The following is a 16565-nucleotide window of genomic DNA, read 5'->3' as shown; positions in this document are numbered from 1 at the left end:
TCTGCAACCACACTCCTATTTACACACTTGCTGTAGAAGTTTAGGTAGCCATTAGTGAAGGCTACATGTACTATGACTGAAGAATCATCTCCCATCCAAGCTTCTGTGATGAAGAGGTGGTCTGACCTCCAATCAGCTAGCGTGTCAAATCAAATCAAATCATTAGCATTTGTAAAGCGCGCTACTCACCCGTGCGGGTCTCAAGGCGCTAGGGGGGAAAGGGGGGGTTATCGCTGCTCGAACAGCCAAGTCTTTAGGAGTCTCCGGAAAGCGGAGTGGTCCTGGGTGGTCCTGAGGCTGGTGGGGAGGGAGTTCCAGGTCTTGGCCGCCAGGAAGGAGAAAGATCTCCCACCCGCCGTGGAGCGGCGGGTGCGAGGGACGGCAGCAAGTGCGAGGCCAGCGGAGCGGAGGGGGCGGGTGGGGACGTAGAAGCTGAGGCGTCTGTTGAGGTATTCCGGTCCCTTGTTGTGGAGGGCTTTGTGTGCGTGGGTGAGAAGACGGAAGGTGATCCTTTTGCTGACTGGGAGCCAATGCAGGTGTCTCAGGTGTGCGGAGATGTGGCTGTTGCGGGGTACGTCGAGGATGAGGCGGGCCGAGGCGTTTTGGATGCGTTGCAGGCGGTTTTGGAGTTTGGCGGTGGTCCCAGCGTAGAGGGTGTTGCCGTAGTCCAGGCGACTCGTGACAAGGGCGTGGGTCACGGTTTTTCTGGTGTCGGCGGGGATCCAGCGGAAGATCTTGCGGAGCATGCGGAGAGTGAGGAAGCAGGCGGAGGACACGGCGTTGACTTGCTTGGTCATGGTGAGAAGAGGGTCCAAGATGAAGCCGAGGTTGCGGGCGTGGTCTGCGGGGGTCGGTGCGGTGCCGAGGGCCGTGGGCCACCAGGAGTCGTCCCAGGCGGACGGGGTGTTGCCGAGGATGAGGACTTCCGTTTTTTCAGAGTTCAGCTTTAGGCGGCTGAGCCTCATCCAATCTGCGACGTCCTTCATACCCTCTTGTAGGTTGGTCTTGGCGCTGGCGGGGTCCTTGGTGAGGGAGAGTACAAGTTGGGTGTCGTCGGCGTAGGAGGTGATGATGATGTCGTGCTTGCGTACGATGTCGGCGAGGGGGCTCATGTAGACATTGAAGAGTGTCGGGCTGAGCGATGAGCCTTGAGGTACGCCGCAGATGATCTTGGTGGGTTCTGAGCGAAACGGAGGGAGGTAAACTCTTTGGGAGCGGTTAGCGAGGAAGGAGGCGATCCAGTCCAGGGCCTGGCCTTGGATCCCGGTGGAGCGTAGGCGGGTGATTAGGGTGCGGTGACAGACGGTGTCAAAGGCAGCCGAGAGGTCGAGGAGAATGAGGGCGACTGTTTCACCGTTGTCCATCAGGGTTCTGATGTCGTCTGTGACTGAGATGAGGGCGGTTTCCGTGCTGTGGTTGGTTCGGAATCCGGTTTGTGAAGGGTCGAGCAGGTTGTTGTCTTCCAGGAAGGTGGTCAGCTGTTTGTTGACGGTCTTTTCTATTACCTTGGCTGGGAAAGGTAGAAGAGAGATGGGGCGGAAGTTTTTCAGGTCGCTTGGGTCAGCCGTAGGTTTCTTTAGTAGGGCGTTGACTTCAGCGTGCTTCCAGCATTCGGGGAAGGTAGCAGAAGAAAAAGAAGAGTTGATGACGGTCTGGAGGTGCGGGGCGATGATGTCGTCGGCTTTGTTAAAGATGAAGTGCGGGCAGGGGTCCGAAGGGGCGCCGGAGTGGATAGAGTTCATGATGGATTTGGTTTCTTCCGTGTTGATGTGGGTCCAGTTGTTGAGGGTGATGTCCGGGGAAGCGGGTTCAGTGGTGTATGGTTGGGTCTGGTGTCCGAAGCTGTCGTGGAGGTCGCTGATCTTGCGATGGAAGAAAGTGGCGAGGGATTCGCACAAATCCTGTGAGGGCGTGACGGCGTTGGCGCTGGCGCTGGGGTTGGAGAACTCTTTGACGATGCTGAAGAGTTCTCTGCTGTTGTGGCTGTTTTTGTCTAGTCTGTCGGTGAAAAAGTTCCTTTTGGCAGTGCGGATCAGGTGGTGGTGTTCGCGTGTAGCGTTCTTGAGGGCGGTCATGTTGTCAGCGGTGTGGTCGTGTGCATTCTTTTCATCCATGCGGCTGCAGAATATGTTATTTTGGGGTGACAGCAATGAATGTCCTTGAATCCAAACTAGATGTTGTAGTACTAGAGTGCTCCTGTATATGCTGCCAATTTGGGGGTTATGTGGGTACGTGAGTCCAGTGGTTTGAAATGTTGGGCGTCCAGGGTTCAGTTAACCAATCTGTTGACTGCCTTTTTTGAATACCTAATGAATGAAAACAGCAATATTTTACTTTTCTGGTGCTATCTCTGAGGGTTGCTCCAACTGGCATGATAGCGGAGGAAATGTCTCAGGAGTGCCTTCCAGGGTCGCCTTGTTCTCTTGTTTGAGAGGCTGCAGAGAGTGGGACGCTTGGGATATGAGGGTTTTGGCCGGTAAGGTAATCATTGGCTCATGTAAAGTGACTGTGCTGGCTCTGGCGGGTTTGGCAGCAGCATCTGTTGGTGTATTGCTGTCTCTAACTCAGCCAACTGATTTAGAAAACAGAGCTGAGACGTAATAGGGCTACTCCGGATAGGGATTTTGAGAGGTGAAATAGAAGAGCAGGTGATGGGTTTGTGATAGTTATTTTTGCTAGTTATTAAAGAGAATGGTCATGCATTGGGAGAGCTAAAAGGAGTTTGTTGGGCAAGTTGGGCAGAGGGAGGAGAGGTCAGAGCAGATACAGAGTGAAGAGAGGAAGGGATGTTCTGAAGTTTAGGTAAGACAGATGTCAGTGATGAATTTAGGTAGTCATTCCTTTGCTGCCACAGTTAGTTGTTTGTCTGCCCCCCAGAGGAGGGGTTTCACTGTAGTGTCAGGGCTTTGTTTGGTGGAAGCAGATGCTCTAGGAGCAGATTAACAAGTCAACAGAGCCCAGTCCCAGCAGTAGTAGAAGGGGAGGCTCAGAAGAGGAGAGATACAGGGAGAGTCCACATCCTGCAGGGAGTCTGTCTGGGGTCTAATGACGAGCAGCATAGGAGAAATCTTCGGAGATCAACCTGTGGGGAGGTTCTTTGAAGCCCACCCAAGATCCATGCAAAAGGTAACTGCAAGAAGAAGTCAACTCACAGAAGGTTCTGAGGAGCACCATTCATAGCGCATGGTAATTCATCAGACTCGTACGCATTCCTAATGTACCGGGCCCAGACCCATTTTTTTTCTAACTAGTGAATTAAAAAAAGACTCAAAAGGCACAGATCTGCGCCTTAACTCATACCTTATAATGTCACCACCAAACACATATTTTATTTTAAACAAAGAATAGAGCAATGTTGTGGCAGTTGTAAAATGTATATTACAACAACTGCTGACACTGTTTCGGCTTCCATATTTCATTCAACCAAGGCCTTCTTCTGGACAGAAGGAGCATTATTAAAACATATATGTACATCTATCACTCCAAATGCCGCCTTGTCAGTTAGGACACCATTTTACAGTTATGGGCATCCCTTCAACAACTTAGTGTACTCTGGGAGTTGTAGTTTCAGCTTCTTTGAGCTGAGCTAATTGGACTAACGCGCTTGCAATGAATGATTTTAAAAGGATGCCCACTGTTGGAACCTGATGTCACTCATCATCACAAAGTTGCCTGGTAACCTGTCAGATGTTTTATATAGCTCCTTGTTTTTTTGCACGTGGAGCCTTCAAGTGGAGTTCTAGGACTTGCAGAAGAAAGCATTTCACTCTGCGTAAGTATAGTTGCTAGACCAGCGATGAAGGCTTCAGCTAGGAGAGATCACTCTCCAGGGAGGAGCGATACCATTTTTATCTCCACAGGAATCACAGTCAGTCTTGAGCTTTTCTCACCATTAGTTCTCTGCCAAAAACATCAACTTTATCTCCACGAGCAGCGAGGAGCTGTCAAGCAAGAAACCAGGAAAAGCGAAATGTTTGAGAGAGATGGGGCTCTGGGCAGCTTTCTGCCACAGAATGAACTTTATAACAAAAAGTTAGTGCCAAGAAGCTGTTCACACCCCGTCCTGCTCAAGGCGAAATAAACCGGTCAGGGATCCCTGTCTCAGGCCACTTTCACTCACAAACGAGGTGACTGTATGACCACATGTCAACAAAAAAGCAGTGCTCCCGTCCTGGGCTTTTTTTTAATTTTTTTTTTTTTTCTTTTACAAATCAATGTTTTGGGGTTTGTTGGCTGGCGTGAATCATTTAAGGTGAAAAATGACCTCAAGTCCCATAATGTGGGGGTCATTAAACAAAAATCTAGGACTCCTTGCACCGTGTCCTTGGTGAAATGTAGTCAGATATCTGTTAACCTTACAGAGACATACTAGAGACATACTTGAGACATACTAGAGACATACTAAGCAGTCACTACCCTCAAAGGACCAAACTATTCCAATGCACTCAAGGGGGACGGGTAACCCATGCTTCATATTTGCATCATCTCTGCGCGCTCCATTATTTCTAACTACTCTTTCTTCCCCTTCCTCCTCTCTCTTTGGTCTCCCCATTCTCTCTCTGTCTCCTAGCAACCCCTCTTCACTTCTGCACTTTCTCACTACCCATCTCCCCCTCTCTTTTCTTCAAGTGCCCTCTTCCTTTTGCCTATTCTTTTCTTTTCGATCGTCCTTTATTCCCTACCTGCTTCTTTTCTTTATCCGTCTCGGCCCTCTCGCTTTACCCTAGTGGCGTCTTTTGTACGATTACCAGATTACTCCGTGGTACCAGAGTCCCCTGGTTGCAAATCTGTGCTTTTCTTTTACAGGTCATTATTTTAAGTATGTTAATGTAATTGGTTCAGTTAAAAGCTTGGCGGAGGGGATTATTCCGTCCCAAATGTGACAGATATCCCGCCCGCCGTATTACAAGTTCCATTATATCCTGTGGTACTTTGTTACACAGCAGACGGGCCCTTAACTACATCTGACAAATGCCCTCGTTTCACACTTTCTCCGTTTGCCCTCCCCGTCACCATCTGGATTTGTTCACTACTCTCTGCCCTTCTTCTCTTGTCTCAGGTAAGTAGAACAAAGTGAAGATCCTTGCTGAACCACAAAACCGACTGTGCACTTACTGGACTCGGAGGAGGACAGGTTCACCATGGATTGATTAAATTAGAGTGAGGCCAATTTAGAACAGCGCCATTAATGCCCAAGTCCTGCCTCCGCTGAAACAGTATTGCATGGTCACCTGTCTCAGAAGCGGCGAGGAGCTCAAGCATCGCAAGAGAAACATGATTACCTTTGTCCGGTCCTAGTCTTATCATCTCAAGAGCAGTCACTAAAGCTGATTAGGTGCCACATCCTGGTCTAAACCCGATTTCAGCCTTATTATTTTTAATAAAAGAAGCTTTTCCAATCAACTGCAGAGCCAACAAGCCACAAACTTTCCCCCTAGCTTTTCAGTCGCTGGGAGAAGGAAAATTGGCTGATAGTTAACTGACTTCAATGGGTCGAGATCTACTTTTTCTTTAAAGAGATTTAATCACTAAAATCTTCCAACTTTCAGGAACTATTCTTTCTGAAAATTAGTTACTCAGTGCAGCCGTGGTGACAGGCCCCAGGACTAGAGACAGGGCAACCAGAGTTGTTGGAGGCAGACAGAAGAATAGAGGGGTTGGAAATTCATGTAATTTGCTTTTGCATATGTAGGCAAAATGTCTGCAAAATTGTGCATAATTACATGAAATGCAAAACTGGCATTTGATGCTGTATTTTGCAGCAAAATGCATCCTTTTGTCCACTTTGGAAACGAGGTTGTATTTTGTGATAAATACTACAAAGAAACAAACGAATCGCCAGTGGCGTAACAAAGGCTCCCGCTGTGCAGGTCTCCAGGGGACCCCCTCACCACAGTACCCTGAACTGAGAGCACTTGAGTGCATCTGGAGGGAGACCCCTCCATGTACTTTGCAGCATCGAGAGCAGCCTCACTCGCTCTTTAGTTTGTATTAAACTGTGGAATTTTGTTTAACAAGAGTAATGCAAGCTGATGTAATTATGCCAGTTGAGTGACAACTTTATCATTTTTTTTAAATCGCCACGAATATTGAAATCTCCCAAAACCGTCACTTTACCCACCATCTTATCGAGAGCGGCCAGTAGGTCCAGGAACTCTCCCAGAAGGAAGCGTTTGCTGACCGAGCCCAGCGATAGGCTCTGGGGTTCTGCAAGAATCTTTACTTTCCCCTGTTTTCTTTAATATTTACGAGACAGTTCGCAGATGAAGCGAGCACATGTGGGTTTAAAGACCTCTCCTATACACACGGCTTAGATCTTTCTTCCCAGCGATAAGTCATACGAAGGCCTGGAGGACTGCGCCGACCACCGTTTTCTGGCAGTAAAAAGATGGATGAATATCAACCTTCTCAGGCTTAATCCGTTTAAAAGAGATGGGATAAAAATCTTAGCTGTCGTCCACAAATAATGTATGTGGTCTCCTCATTCTTTCTACAATTGAGGCCGTTGTGTAAGTTTTTCTTTTTTATTCATTTCCAATAACAGAAGAGCTCTTGTGTGTGGCTAACACAGCAATTAATTCTCGGTTATATTATGCCAACGCCTGTTATCTATGGCTGCTAGTAAGAGACATTGCTAAGCTCCAAAGAGTGCAGATGTTGCAGTTGGACAATGTTTTACTAACATGTACACGAGATATGGCTGCGAACATCCATCAACTGGTGGCCAGAGGAGCGACGCTTTGAGTTTAAAGCCTCGTGCATTCAGTACAAGGCTGCCCACCGTGATTAAGATTTTACGGCGAGAGGCACATTGAAGAAAAAACAAAGTGCCAGAAATTTATGGTCCGATAACCCAACCCTATTACATGTACCCAGAGTGAATTACGCCAGGCTCTCAGCAGCGCCTTTTATGTATTAGCAGCACTTTTGTGGGAAGCGCTCCAAATTTTCTTCGAACTCAGACCAGTCCTGTTTTTTCAGAAAGGCTATAAAACACATTTGTTTATCTAAATGACTGATAGTGTGGGTTAGTGAAAGCCTCATGGCATGCGAATGCTCTTAATAAACTCACATTCAATTCAGGTATCTCCTTTCAGCCACCATTCGCTCCTGTTTGGGTTGTCAAATTACACCGTGTCTGCAGGATGTCCTCGTTCCAGTCCTCAGCTTTCATTTACTGTCCAGTGCATTCTGGGAGTTGTAGTCTGTGTCCTTTATCGTCTGTTAATAGTGATTTGTAAGAGCAGGGTAGGGCTGGCCTAAAGAATAATCTGGCAGTGCTAGATGGGTGGGTCTGACGGGTCAATGTGTTGGTCAGTTTTGTGGCTATGTGTTGGTCAGTTTTGTGGCTGTGTGTGGGGCGGTTTTGTGGCTATGTGTTGGTCAGTTTTGTGGCTGTGTGTGGGGCGGTTTTGTGGCTGTGTGTGGGCGGTTTTGTGGCTGTGTGTGGGCGGTTTTGTGGCTGTGTGTGGGGCGGTTTTGTGGCTGTGTGTGGGCGGTTTTGTGGCTGTGTGTGGGGCGGTTTTGTGGCTGTGTGTGGGGTGGTTTTGTGGCTATGTGTTGGTCAGTTTTGTGGCTGTGTGTGGGCGGTTTTGTGGCTGTGTGTGGGGCGGTTTTGTGGCTGTGTGTGGGGCGGTTTTGTGGCTGTGTGGGCGGTTTTGTGGTGCATGTGGGCTGGTGTCTACTGCCACCAAGTTTCAATCAGCATAAAACATTCTGGGGAGTTAATCTGCCTTCTGCAATGCATAAACCTGCACGTAGCTCATCAATCACAATTTAAAATCCAGAATAAGATAATGCAGTCACCTGAAGTGAGTAGAGGTGCAGGAAAGGTGGAACAGTGGAGAGGAAATAAGGTGGAGGAGACTGAAGGGTTGCGGAAAGCGTATTGTGGATGCTGTAACCAGGGATGGCTTTAGGGCGGTGCGAGTGGTGCAGCCGCACCGAGTGATTACCTGAATTAGGGTGCGCCGACCTCTGGCGGGTGCTGTGTTTAGCAATATCTTAGAAACTTGTGATTTAAAAGCACCTGCTGAAAAGTTCCTTTTGTGTCTAGCCTTCTGGAAGCAATTACAATGTCAAGATACCTCTTGTGATTAATGTTCCTGCTAGGGAGAGACATGGGAGTTTTGTCTTGTGTCAGTTTTGACTCACCATAATGTAGCGTAGAGGGTAAATGTACTTGCTGCAAAGAATAGATCTGTATTTTACGTGGGTAGCTGAGTGGTTTAGTAAAGCCAGCCTTTACAAAGGCTTTAAAGCAATTGAAATGTATGTGGAAGTGGGTGCTATGGAGAGATGAGGAGCACATTTGCCAGGTGGTAGTGAGGGAATGCGAGGAGGTGGTCATGAGGTGGGGGGGCCAAAAAAGGCTGTCGCCCAGGGCGCCACCAGCGCTAAAGTCGGCCCTGGCTGTAGCCTCATTGAATGCAGCATCGATGGTCCAGTAGCACTATGAGGGTAGTACAGAATGGATATGTCAATGGTTTTATCTTTTTGATGGAAAGGAAGATGGTGACTCACTGCTGCATTTCTGTGACATTATAATACACATTGCATGCATCAAGCACAAATTCCTGCAGATCGGAGAGTTTTGGAGAACAACCAGATAGCACGTCTTAGAAACTTCAGAGTTGCTCAATTTTCAAATATAGGTTAGTTGTGTTTGTTTATATAACTCTTCAAAAAAGGGGGCCATTTTCATTCTTGCATCTGGGTCTATTTTCTGTCCCAGTCTGACACTGTTGTCCTGATGACATGGCTGGGTCTAGGCTGGTTTTCGTCCCACACTCTCTTTTTAAGTTTTGCCTAAGACAGGGCATGCGCTGTCTCTTGCGAGAACTTTTGTTACCGTACAGGGGGGTTAGAGGCCACCCATTGCCTACCATTGGTTGGCTTTGTTGTCATTCTCATTTGCTTGTTTCTTATTCATCAGCTTCCTCATCTTTCTTCCTTCATCTTTGTGCGTTTCTCCCTCCCCTGGAGCATGGACACATTATTGCGTCCTTCCACTTTTCGCTTTTTCAGGTGATACTTTGTTCTTCCTTATTTAAGGACTCCAGGAAAAGTGCATGTTTTTTTCAGCTGTCTCGGTCATGTACTTCTGCTCCCTCCGTGTTCCTCCACCAGTCTGTAACACCCACCACCCTCCATTGTCTGTGTGCTTCTCCTGCCTCACAGCCCACCACTGTCCATGTGCTTCGGCCAGCCCTTTCCACCCACCCTCCGTTGTCTGTCTGCTTTCCCTAGCCCCTCCCGCCCATGTTTTTTTGTCCATTTTTTTCTCAACCCCTTCTCGCCAGAGCTAATATGCTTTTTAAGAGAAAAAATACACATTAGCACTGGCCGCATCAAACTACTTTTTTTTAAATTAATTTTAGCAATGCTGCTGTACAGCCAAAGTCAATAGCTGTCATAGGTGAGAGTTATGGGCTTTGACAATCCTTAACTATCTATCTCCTTGCTTCCTCTTGTCTCCTCACTCTCTCTTTCAAATGTCCTCTCCCGTCTTTAATGTCCCTTTCCTTATCTCCACAAACTCATTTTCCCGAACCTCTCTGACAACCTCTGCTCGTATGGAAGTCCCGGACAACAGCTGGGAAAATAAACAGATTAATGTGGATTTCTGTCACTGAGCAACAGCTGCTTTTCCTGTCTGCTGCACTTCACAGAACTGCCTTGTGTCCTCTCCCGAGTGAAGCCCTCAGACCAGCTCATCTGTCCTCGGGAGAGACCTAGCCGACGTGTCATGTACGCTTAGATCAGTGGTCTTCAAACTTTTTAATGCCGAGCCCCTCCCAATGGATACAAAATAACAATCGGGACCCTCCTCAGAATCTTTCACAGTAATTCTGATAAATTGACAATGTTTAAATATGTCTACACTTGTTTAAAAATGCAATATTTTTTCTTCCGCTTAAAATCAAGCACGCTTATCTGCATAATGCTTCTTTTGACCGTGATCTCTGCCTGTAATAAAATAACATTGAAACCCAACCATATGTATGTGTTTGATCTTTTTAGTGGTGAGCTCTGTATATACTACCAATGGTGAGCATGTTATCTCCTCACTGTTAATGCCTGTGCTGCCTTCAGTGGTGTGATCTGTCTAGCATTCCAGTAGTAAGCTCTGTGCATCTTCCAGTGGTAAGCTCCTTGCATCTATCAGGGGGGAGCTCTGTACATTCTTTCATGGCCCAGTTCATACTCTATTGGTGAACTTGGCATCAATGTTATCTTAAGATTTTTTAGCGCCTGGGCAAGACATGTTTTGGCAGGGTCAGATTGAGATCACAATTAGGCCCGTGCACTCCCAAACAGTGGCCCGGATTCCCGGATTGTCCCTTCATGAATCGCTTTTTGGTTAATGTCATTGGACTCATTTTTAGAAAGAGGTTTATTGAATTAAGCATTTTAAGGCTTTTAGAGCCAGTGAAATTGATGAAAACTTGAAGCACTGAACTGCAGTTTGGCTGGGCTAGCGAGGTGAACTGAAATGGCCTAAGTAGACCCACCAAGTTTCACAGGTCCATGCATGATGTGCCCCTCCAGTCCAGATTTTACCTTTGAATTCTGGGACTTGTAGTCTTTCCATTATAAAACAGAAGTAGAACTCCAAAAATGCAAAGAGAAAACCTGGAGTGGAGCAGCACATCACAAATGGACCTGGAAAACTTGGCTTCATATAGCAACATCACAAAATAAAATGACAGAGTGTTGACACATTTCAAACACTTACCCCCAGTCACAGATCTGGGCTTAATCCATCGTTATTTTACTTGCCACGTCACCCTAATTTGAACCCAGCCATATGCAAATCAGTCCTGACCCTCCTCCCCATGAGAACAGTCCAGCTCGAACTGCCAAGCCAGGTCCTCCCTGGCCCGGAAACCAGCATCCTGAGACCGGATCTATTAAATCCAGGTATGTGACTGGGGGTGAGTGAAAAGTTTCAACTCTGCATCCATCATTTTAGGCTGTGGTTTTGCTATGTGTGCCAGGTATGCCCAGATATGGGTCCCTTGCTCACTGCATCACTGAATTCAAGCTAGCCTGGCTGATGAGGGGTGATCCCCCGCACCGGTCGCAGGATGCTGGTTTCTGGTCCAGGGAGGTCCTGCTTGGCAGTTTGGACTTGACTGATCACACGGGAAGCAGGGTCAAGACTGATTTGCATACGGCTGGGTCCAAACTGGGATGACGTGGCAAGCAAAATAACGATGGATTAAACCCAGTGGCTGGGGGTGAGTGTTTGAAAGTTGCAACACTCTGTCCATATTTTTGTTTTGTGGTTAAACTTGACTACAACACCTGATCTGGCTAGGGTTGGAACTTGCACGTTTTTTTACTAGCTCGACTGGTATTTTAATATCCTGGCTGGTACGAATGTGCACTAAAGCAACAGTAATGATCCATGACTGATAGGTAAAGTAGACAAAGACAGAAAAGCCATGTTAGAAATGAATATGTTTTTATATAAGTGTCCTCTTTAATTATCATGCTCAGAAGTTTGCAGAGTGAGGCCAGATATTTTGTGTAGTCGTGCGTTAATAAATTTGGCTAAACTATCCTGGAATATGAGAGAGATGAGAGAGAGAGATGAGAGAGAGAGATGAGAGAGAGAGAGAGAGATGAGAGAGAGAGATGAGAGAGAGAGATGAGAGAGAGAGATGAGAGAGAGAGAGATAGAGAGAGAGATGAGAGAGAGAGATGAGAGAGAGAGATGAGAGAGATAAGAGAGAGAAGAGAGAGAGAGAGAGATGAGAGAGAGAGATGAGAGAGAGAGATGAGAGAGAGAGAGATGAGAGAGAGAGAGATGAGAGAGAGAGAGAGATGAGAGAGAGAGAGATGAGAGAGAGAGAGATGAGAGAGAGAGATGAGAGAGAGAGATGAGAGAGAGAGAGATGAGAGAGAGAGAGATGAGAGAGAGAGATGAGAGAGAGAGAGAGAGATGAGAGAGAGAGAGATGAGAGAGAGAGAGAGATGAGAGAGAGAGAGAGATGAGAGAGAGAGAGATGAGAGAGAGAGATGAGAGAGAGAGATGAGAGAGAGAGAGATGAGAGATGAGAGAGAGAGAGATGAGAGAGAGAGATGAGAGAGAGAGAGATGAGAGAGAGAGATGAGAGAGAAGAGAGAGAGAGAGAGAGAGAGAGAGAGAGAGAGAAAAAAAAAAAAAAAAAAAATACATCCCGAACCTGTAAGTTGCCAGCCCTCATGAAACGGTTTGAATGTACGGGTGTGGGGTAACCCATCATGAATGTGATCACGCCACACTTCTCAGTCAGAAGAACATTTTATATATATATATAGTGCAGTTTGTGGACTGGTCCCCGTAGTGTGTTTAGGTAGTGCATCAAAAAACTAAAAGTGCAGTTAGATAACCTTCCGTACCATCGAAGCACGCATGTATTTATAATAGTAAATACACACTACATTACGGTCAATGGCCAGTCCTCATAATTATAATTATGTCATGTTGTGTGTGGAGTTGTGTTATACCCTCCACATAATGCGCTCTGTCTATCTTTTGGTGCTGTTCGCACTATATCCTCCTAGTAGTGGGGTCTGTACATTTTTCTCAGAATGGCAAGCTCTCTGTGGCCATCTAGTGTTCACCTCTGTACACTCTTCAGTAGTGAGCTCTGTGTATGCCCACAATGGTGATTTGTACACAGCCTCACCTCTTTACATCTTTCCAGTAGAGAGATTTCTATATTCATCAAGTGATGACCCCTCTGTACATTCTCTGAGCGGTAAACTTTGCATGTCATTCGAGCGGTGACCTCTATACACCCTCTCAGATGTAAGCAGCAGGGTGCATCTCTAGCGGTGAGCTCTATAACCCTCTCAGATGTAAGCAGGGTGCATCTCCAGCGGTGAGCTCTGTAGCCACCCTCAGATGTAAGCAGGGTGCATCTCCAGTGGTGAGCTCTATAACCCTCTCAGATGTAAGCAGGGTGCATCTCCAGCGGTGAGCTATGTAGCCCCCCTCAGATGTAAGCAGGGTGCATCTCCAGGGGTGAGCTCTATACTCCCTCTCAGATGTAAGCTCTATACACCCTCTCAGGTGTAAGCAGGGTGCATCTCCAATGGTGAGCTCTATACACCCTCTTAGATGTAAGAAGGGTACATCTTCAGTGGTGAGCTCTATACACCCTCTCAGATGTAAGCAGGGAACATCTCCAGTGGTGAGCTCTGTACACCCTCTCAGATGTAATCAGGGTGCATCTCCAGGGGTGAGCTCTGTACACCCTCTCAGATGCAAGCAGCAGGGTGCATCTCCAGCGGTGAGCTCTATATACCCTCTCAGATGTAAGCAGAGTGCATGTCCAGTGGTGAGCTCTATATACCCTCTCAGATGTAAGCAGGGTGAGTCTCCAGTTGTGAGCTCTATACACCCTCTCAGATGTAAGCAGAGTGCATCTCCAGTGGTGAGCTCTGTACACCCTCTCAGATGTAAGCAGGGTGCATCTCCGGTGGTGAGCTCTGTAGACCCTCTCAGAAGTAAGCAGCAGGGTGCATCTCCAGTGGTGAGCTGTGTACACCCTCTCAGATGTAAGCAGCAGGGTGAATCTCCAGCGGTGAGCTCTGTACACCCTCTCAGATAAAATCGGGGTGCATCTCCAGTGGTGAGCTCTGTACAACCCTCTCAGATGTATGTAGGGTGCATCTCCAGTGGTGAGCTCTGTACACCCTCTCAGATGTATGTAGGGTGCATCTCCAGTGGTGAGCTCTGTACACCCTCTCAAATGTAAGCAGGGTGCATCTCCAGTGGTGAGCTCTATACACCCTCTCAGATGTAAGCAGCAGGGTGCATCTCCAGTGGTGAGCTCTGTACACCCTCTCAGATGTAAGCAGGGTGCATCTCCAGTGGTGAGCTCTATATACCCTCTCAGATGTAAGCATCAGGGTGCATCTCCAGGGGTGAGCTCTATACTCCCTCTCTGATGTAAGCAACAGGGTGCATCTCCAGTAGTGAGCTCTACACACCCTCTCAGATGTAAGCAGGGTGCATCTCCAGTGGTGAGCTCTGTACACCCTCTCAGATGCAATCAGGGTGCATCTCCAGTGGTGAGCTTTGTACACCCTCAGATGTAAGCAGCAGGGTGCGTCTCCAGTGGTGAACTCTATACACCCTCTCAGATGTAAGCAGGGTGCATCTTCAGCGGTGAGCTCTGTACACCCTCTCGGATGTAAGCAGCAGGGTGCATCTCCAGCGGTGAGCTCTATACACCCTCTCAGATGTAAGCAGGGTGCATCTTCAGGGGTGAGCTCTATATACCCTCTCAGATGTAAGCAGGGTGCATCTCCAGCGGTGAGCTGTGTACACCCTTTCAGATGTAAGCAGGGTGCATCTCCAGCGGTGAGCTGTGTACACCCTCTCAGATGTAAGCAGGGTGCATCTCCAGCGGTGAGCTGTGTACACCCTCTCGGATGTAAGCAGCAGGGTGCGTCTCCAGTGGCGAGCTCTATACATCCTAACAGTGGTGAACTATGTACATGGTTCAGTGGTGAGCTATCTGTATCTTATAGAGGTCATACCTGCTTTTCCAGTATCATATATTGTTATGCTTGCATGCTACTGCCACCATGCGGCTAGTTTTGAAATAATAATTTCTAGCATAAGAAAATAAACTGTAAACCTTGCGTGGGGAGGGCCTATATATTGGAGATATTCCTGGGGGAGAGATGCAGAGGGGAGTGCCGGGGGAGGGGAAGGTAGGGGCGAGGGGGGCGTTGGAGGTGTTGCCTTTGAGCGGCGCTTTCTGCCAAAGCAGCACTTCTTTGCATGTAAAATTACATCTTTTTAGCATTTTATTAAATACCGGGGGAATGTTTAACGTTTTCCAAAATATTCCTGGAGTTGAATTAAAACAGACTGGTTTCTAAAATAGAAAAGTTGCACTTTCCCCAAGTTTCCTAGAACATTGAGAGTAGGTAAGTCCAGCAGAAGGCCGGACTCTTGGCTTTGATCCCCGTATCAGAATTTCCCGCCGTTGCAGTCGGCCCCGCTGTCCTCCTCCAGTTCTCGTTTCTCCGTGTGCACAGGAGAGTTACTTTAGTGCCCGAAGTGAACTGAAGCCTGCAGGCAGTGTACACTGGATTATTGCAGCATGTAGCGAGGTGCAGTCTGTGCCTCAGATGTTAATGCGTTACATCAAATACGGAAACAGTAGAATGGCGATAGGTGGGTCAGGATGTTTTTTTAACGGGAGTTGACTCACAAGTGTTTTTTTTTTCGCGGCCTTAAAACCGAACTGAGCTTTAGCTGGTTCCGTCATGCACGACAATAGAATGTTCGTCCATTTTGTAACCTTAAGGAAAATAAGTGAGGAGCTTGTTGAGAATTGGAAACAAATTGTGGGCATTGCCTCCAGCCGCGCCCTTTTCATCTGTAAATCTTTTTCAGGTGTTGAAGTCGGTTCATCTCGAGGGAGGCAAAAGGAGACTACAACACCCAGAAAGCATTAGGTTCCTAAACGAAAGTCCGGAAATAGTGTCGGTAATGAGCTGGCGAGAGGTGGCCAGTAGATCCATCACCCACATTATCCATTTTTGGGGCGCCGTTACTTTCTGCTTAAGGCTGACCACCACACCCACTTCTGAATTCCACTGGCCTTCAGCATCTCTTGAAAGGGTGGTTGGCACTGAATTGCCCAGCTTTGATGAAGGCCGCACAGCATGGTTTTAGTAATCTTCACCGATGGCACCTGCTTTGTGGTCTGAGAAGTGGGCCTGTGAGTACCAATCAGGGGACCAGGGTTGTGGTGGGCATCTAGATGGGTGAATTTGCCTTTAATGAGCCAGTGTTGTGCGTTTCTGCCATTTGTGGTCTCTCGCTCTGTCCCTCTCTCTCTCCCTCTTTCTCTCTCTCTCTCCCCCCTTTTTCTCTCCCTCTCTCCCCCCTCTCGCTCCCTCTCTCTCACTCTCTCTCTCTCCCTCTCCCTCCCTCTCCCTCCCTCTCCCCCTCTCCCCCTCGTTCTCTCTCTCTCTCTCCCTCTCTCTCCCCCTCTCGCTCCCTATCTCTCTCCCTCTCTCCCTTTCTCTCCCTCTCCCTCTCCCTCTCTCTCCCTCTCTCCATCTCTTTCCCTCTCGCTCCCTCGGCCACAGTATTCACCATCAGTGCTCACTCATGCGAGGCAGATCATGCTTGTCCAGTGGGGTAAAACCACCCACTTCCTGTTGCCATCTAATCTTTGCTCTAAAACATTGGCACTTACTTAGGGTGAACAGCGTCCCGGATTTCCCGGACAGTCCCGGTTTTTAGAGGACTGTCCCGGTGTCCCGACGCCTCTCTTAATTTTTAAACAAATGCCTCGGTTTTTGGGACAAAGGTCAGATCATTACATAAATGTCCCGGATTTTGGGACAAAGGTCAGATTATCTAGGGAAGTATAAATTCAAGGTATGCTCTCATTTAACAGACGCTTACAAAGTATGCAATAATTAAAGTAATTTATCTGTTAGTGTCAGGCAACACAGTCCCCTGTCTGCTCCCAGCAGAGACTAGTGGGGAGCAGAGGGAGGCGGGTGGGGCGGGTTGGAGGTGCAGGGTGGGAGGTCAA

General features: G+C 47.7%; 1 protein-coding gene across 1 annotated transcript in view; it reads left to right on the top strand.

Moving 5' to 3' along the window:
- The window catches only part of THRA (thyroid hormone receptor alpha), a 678981-nt gene that overhangs the window by 598812 nt on the left and 63604 nt on the right, over positions 1-16565 (top strand). The window lies entirely within an intron of this gene.

The sequence above is a fragment of the Pleurodeles waltl genome, chromosome 6, assembly GCF_031143425.1.
Source record: "Pleurodeles waltl isolate 20211129_DDA chromosome 6, aPleWal1.hap1.20221129, whole genome shotgun sequence".
In the NCBI taxonomy this organism is placed as follows: Eukaryota; Metazoa; Chordata; class Amphibia; order Caudata; family Salamandridae; genus Pleurodeles; species Pleurodeles waltl.
Note: the sequence above shows the minus strand (reverse complement) of the source record. Positions and strands in the feature narration are given on the sequence as shown.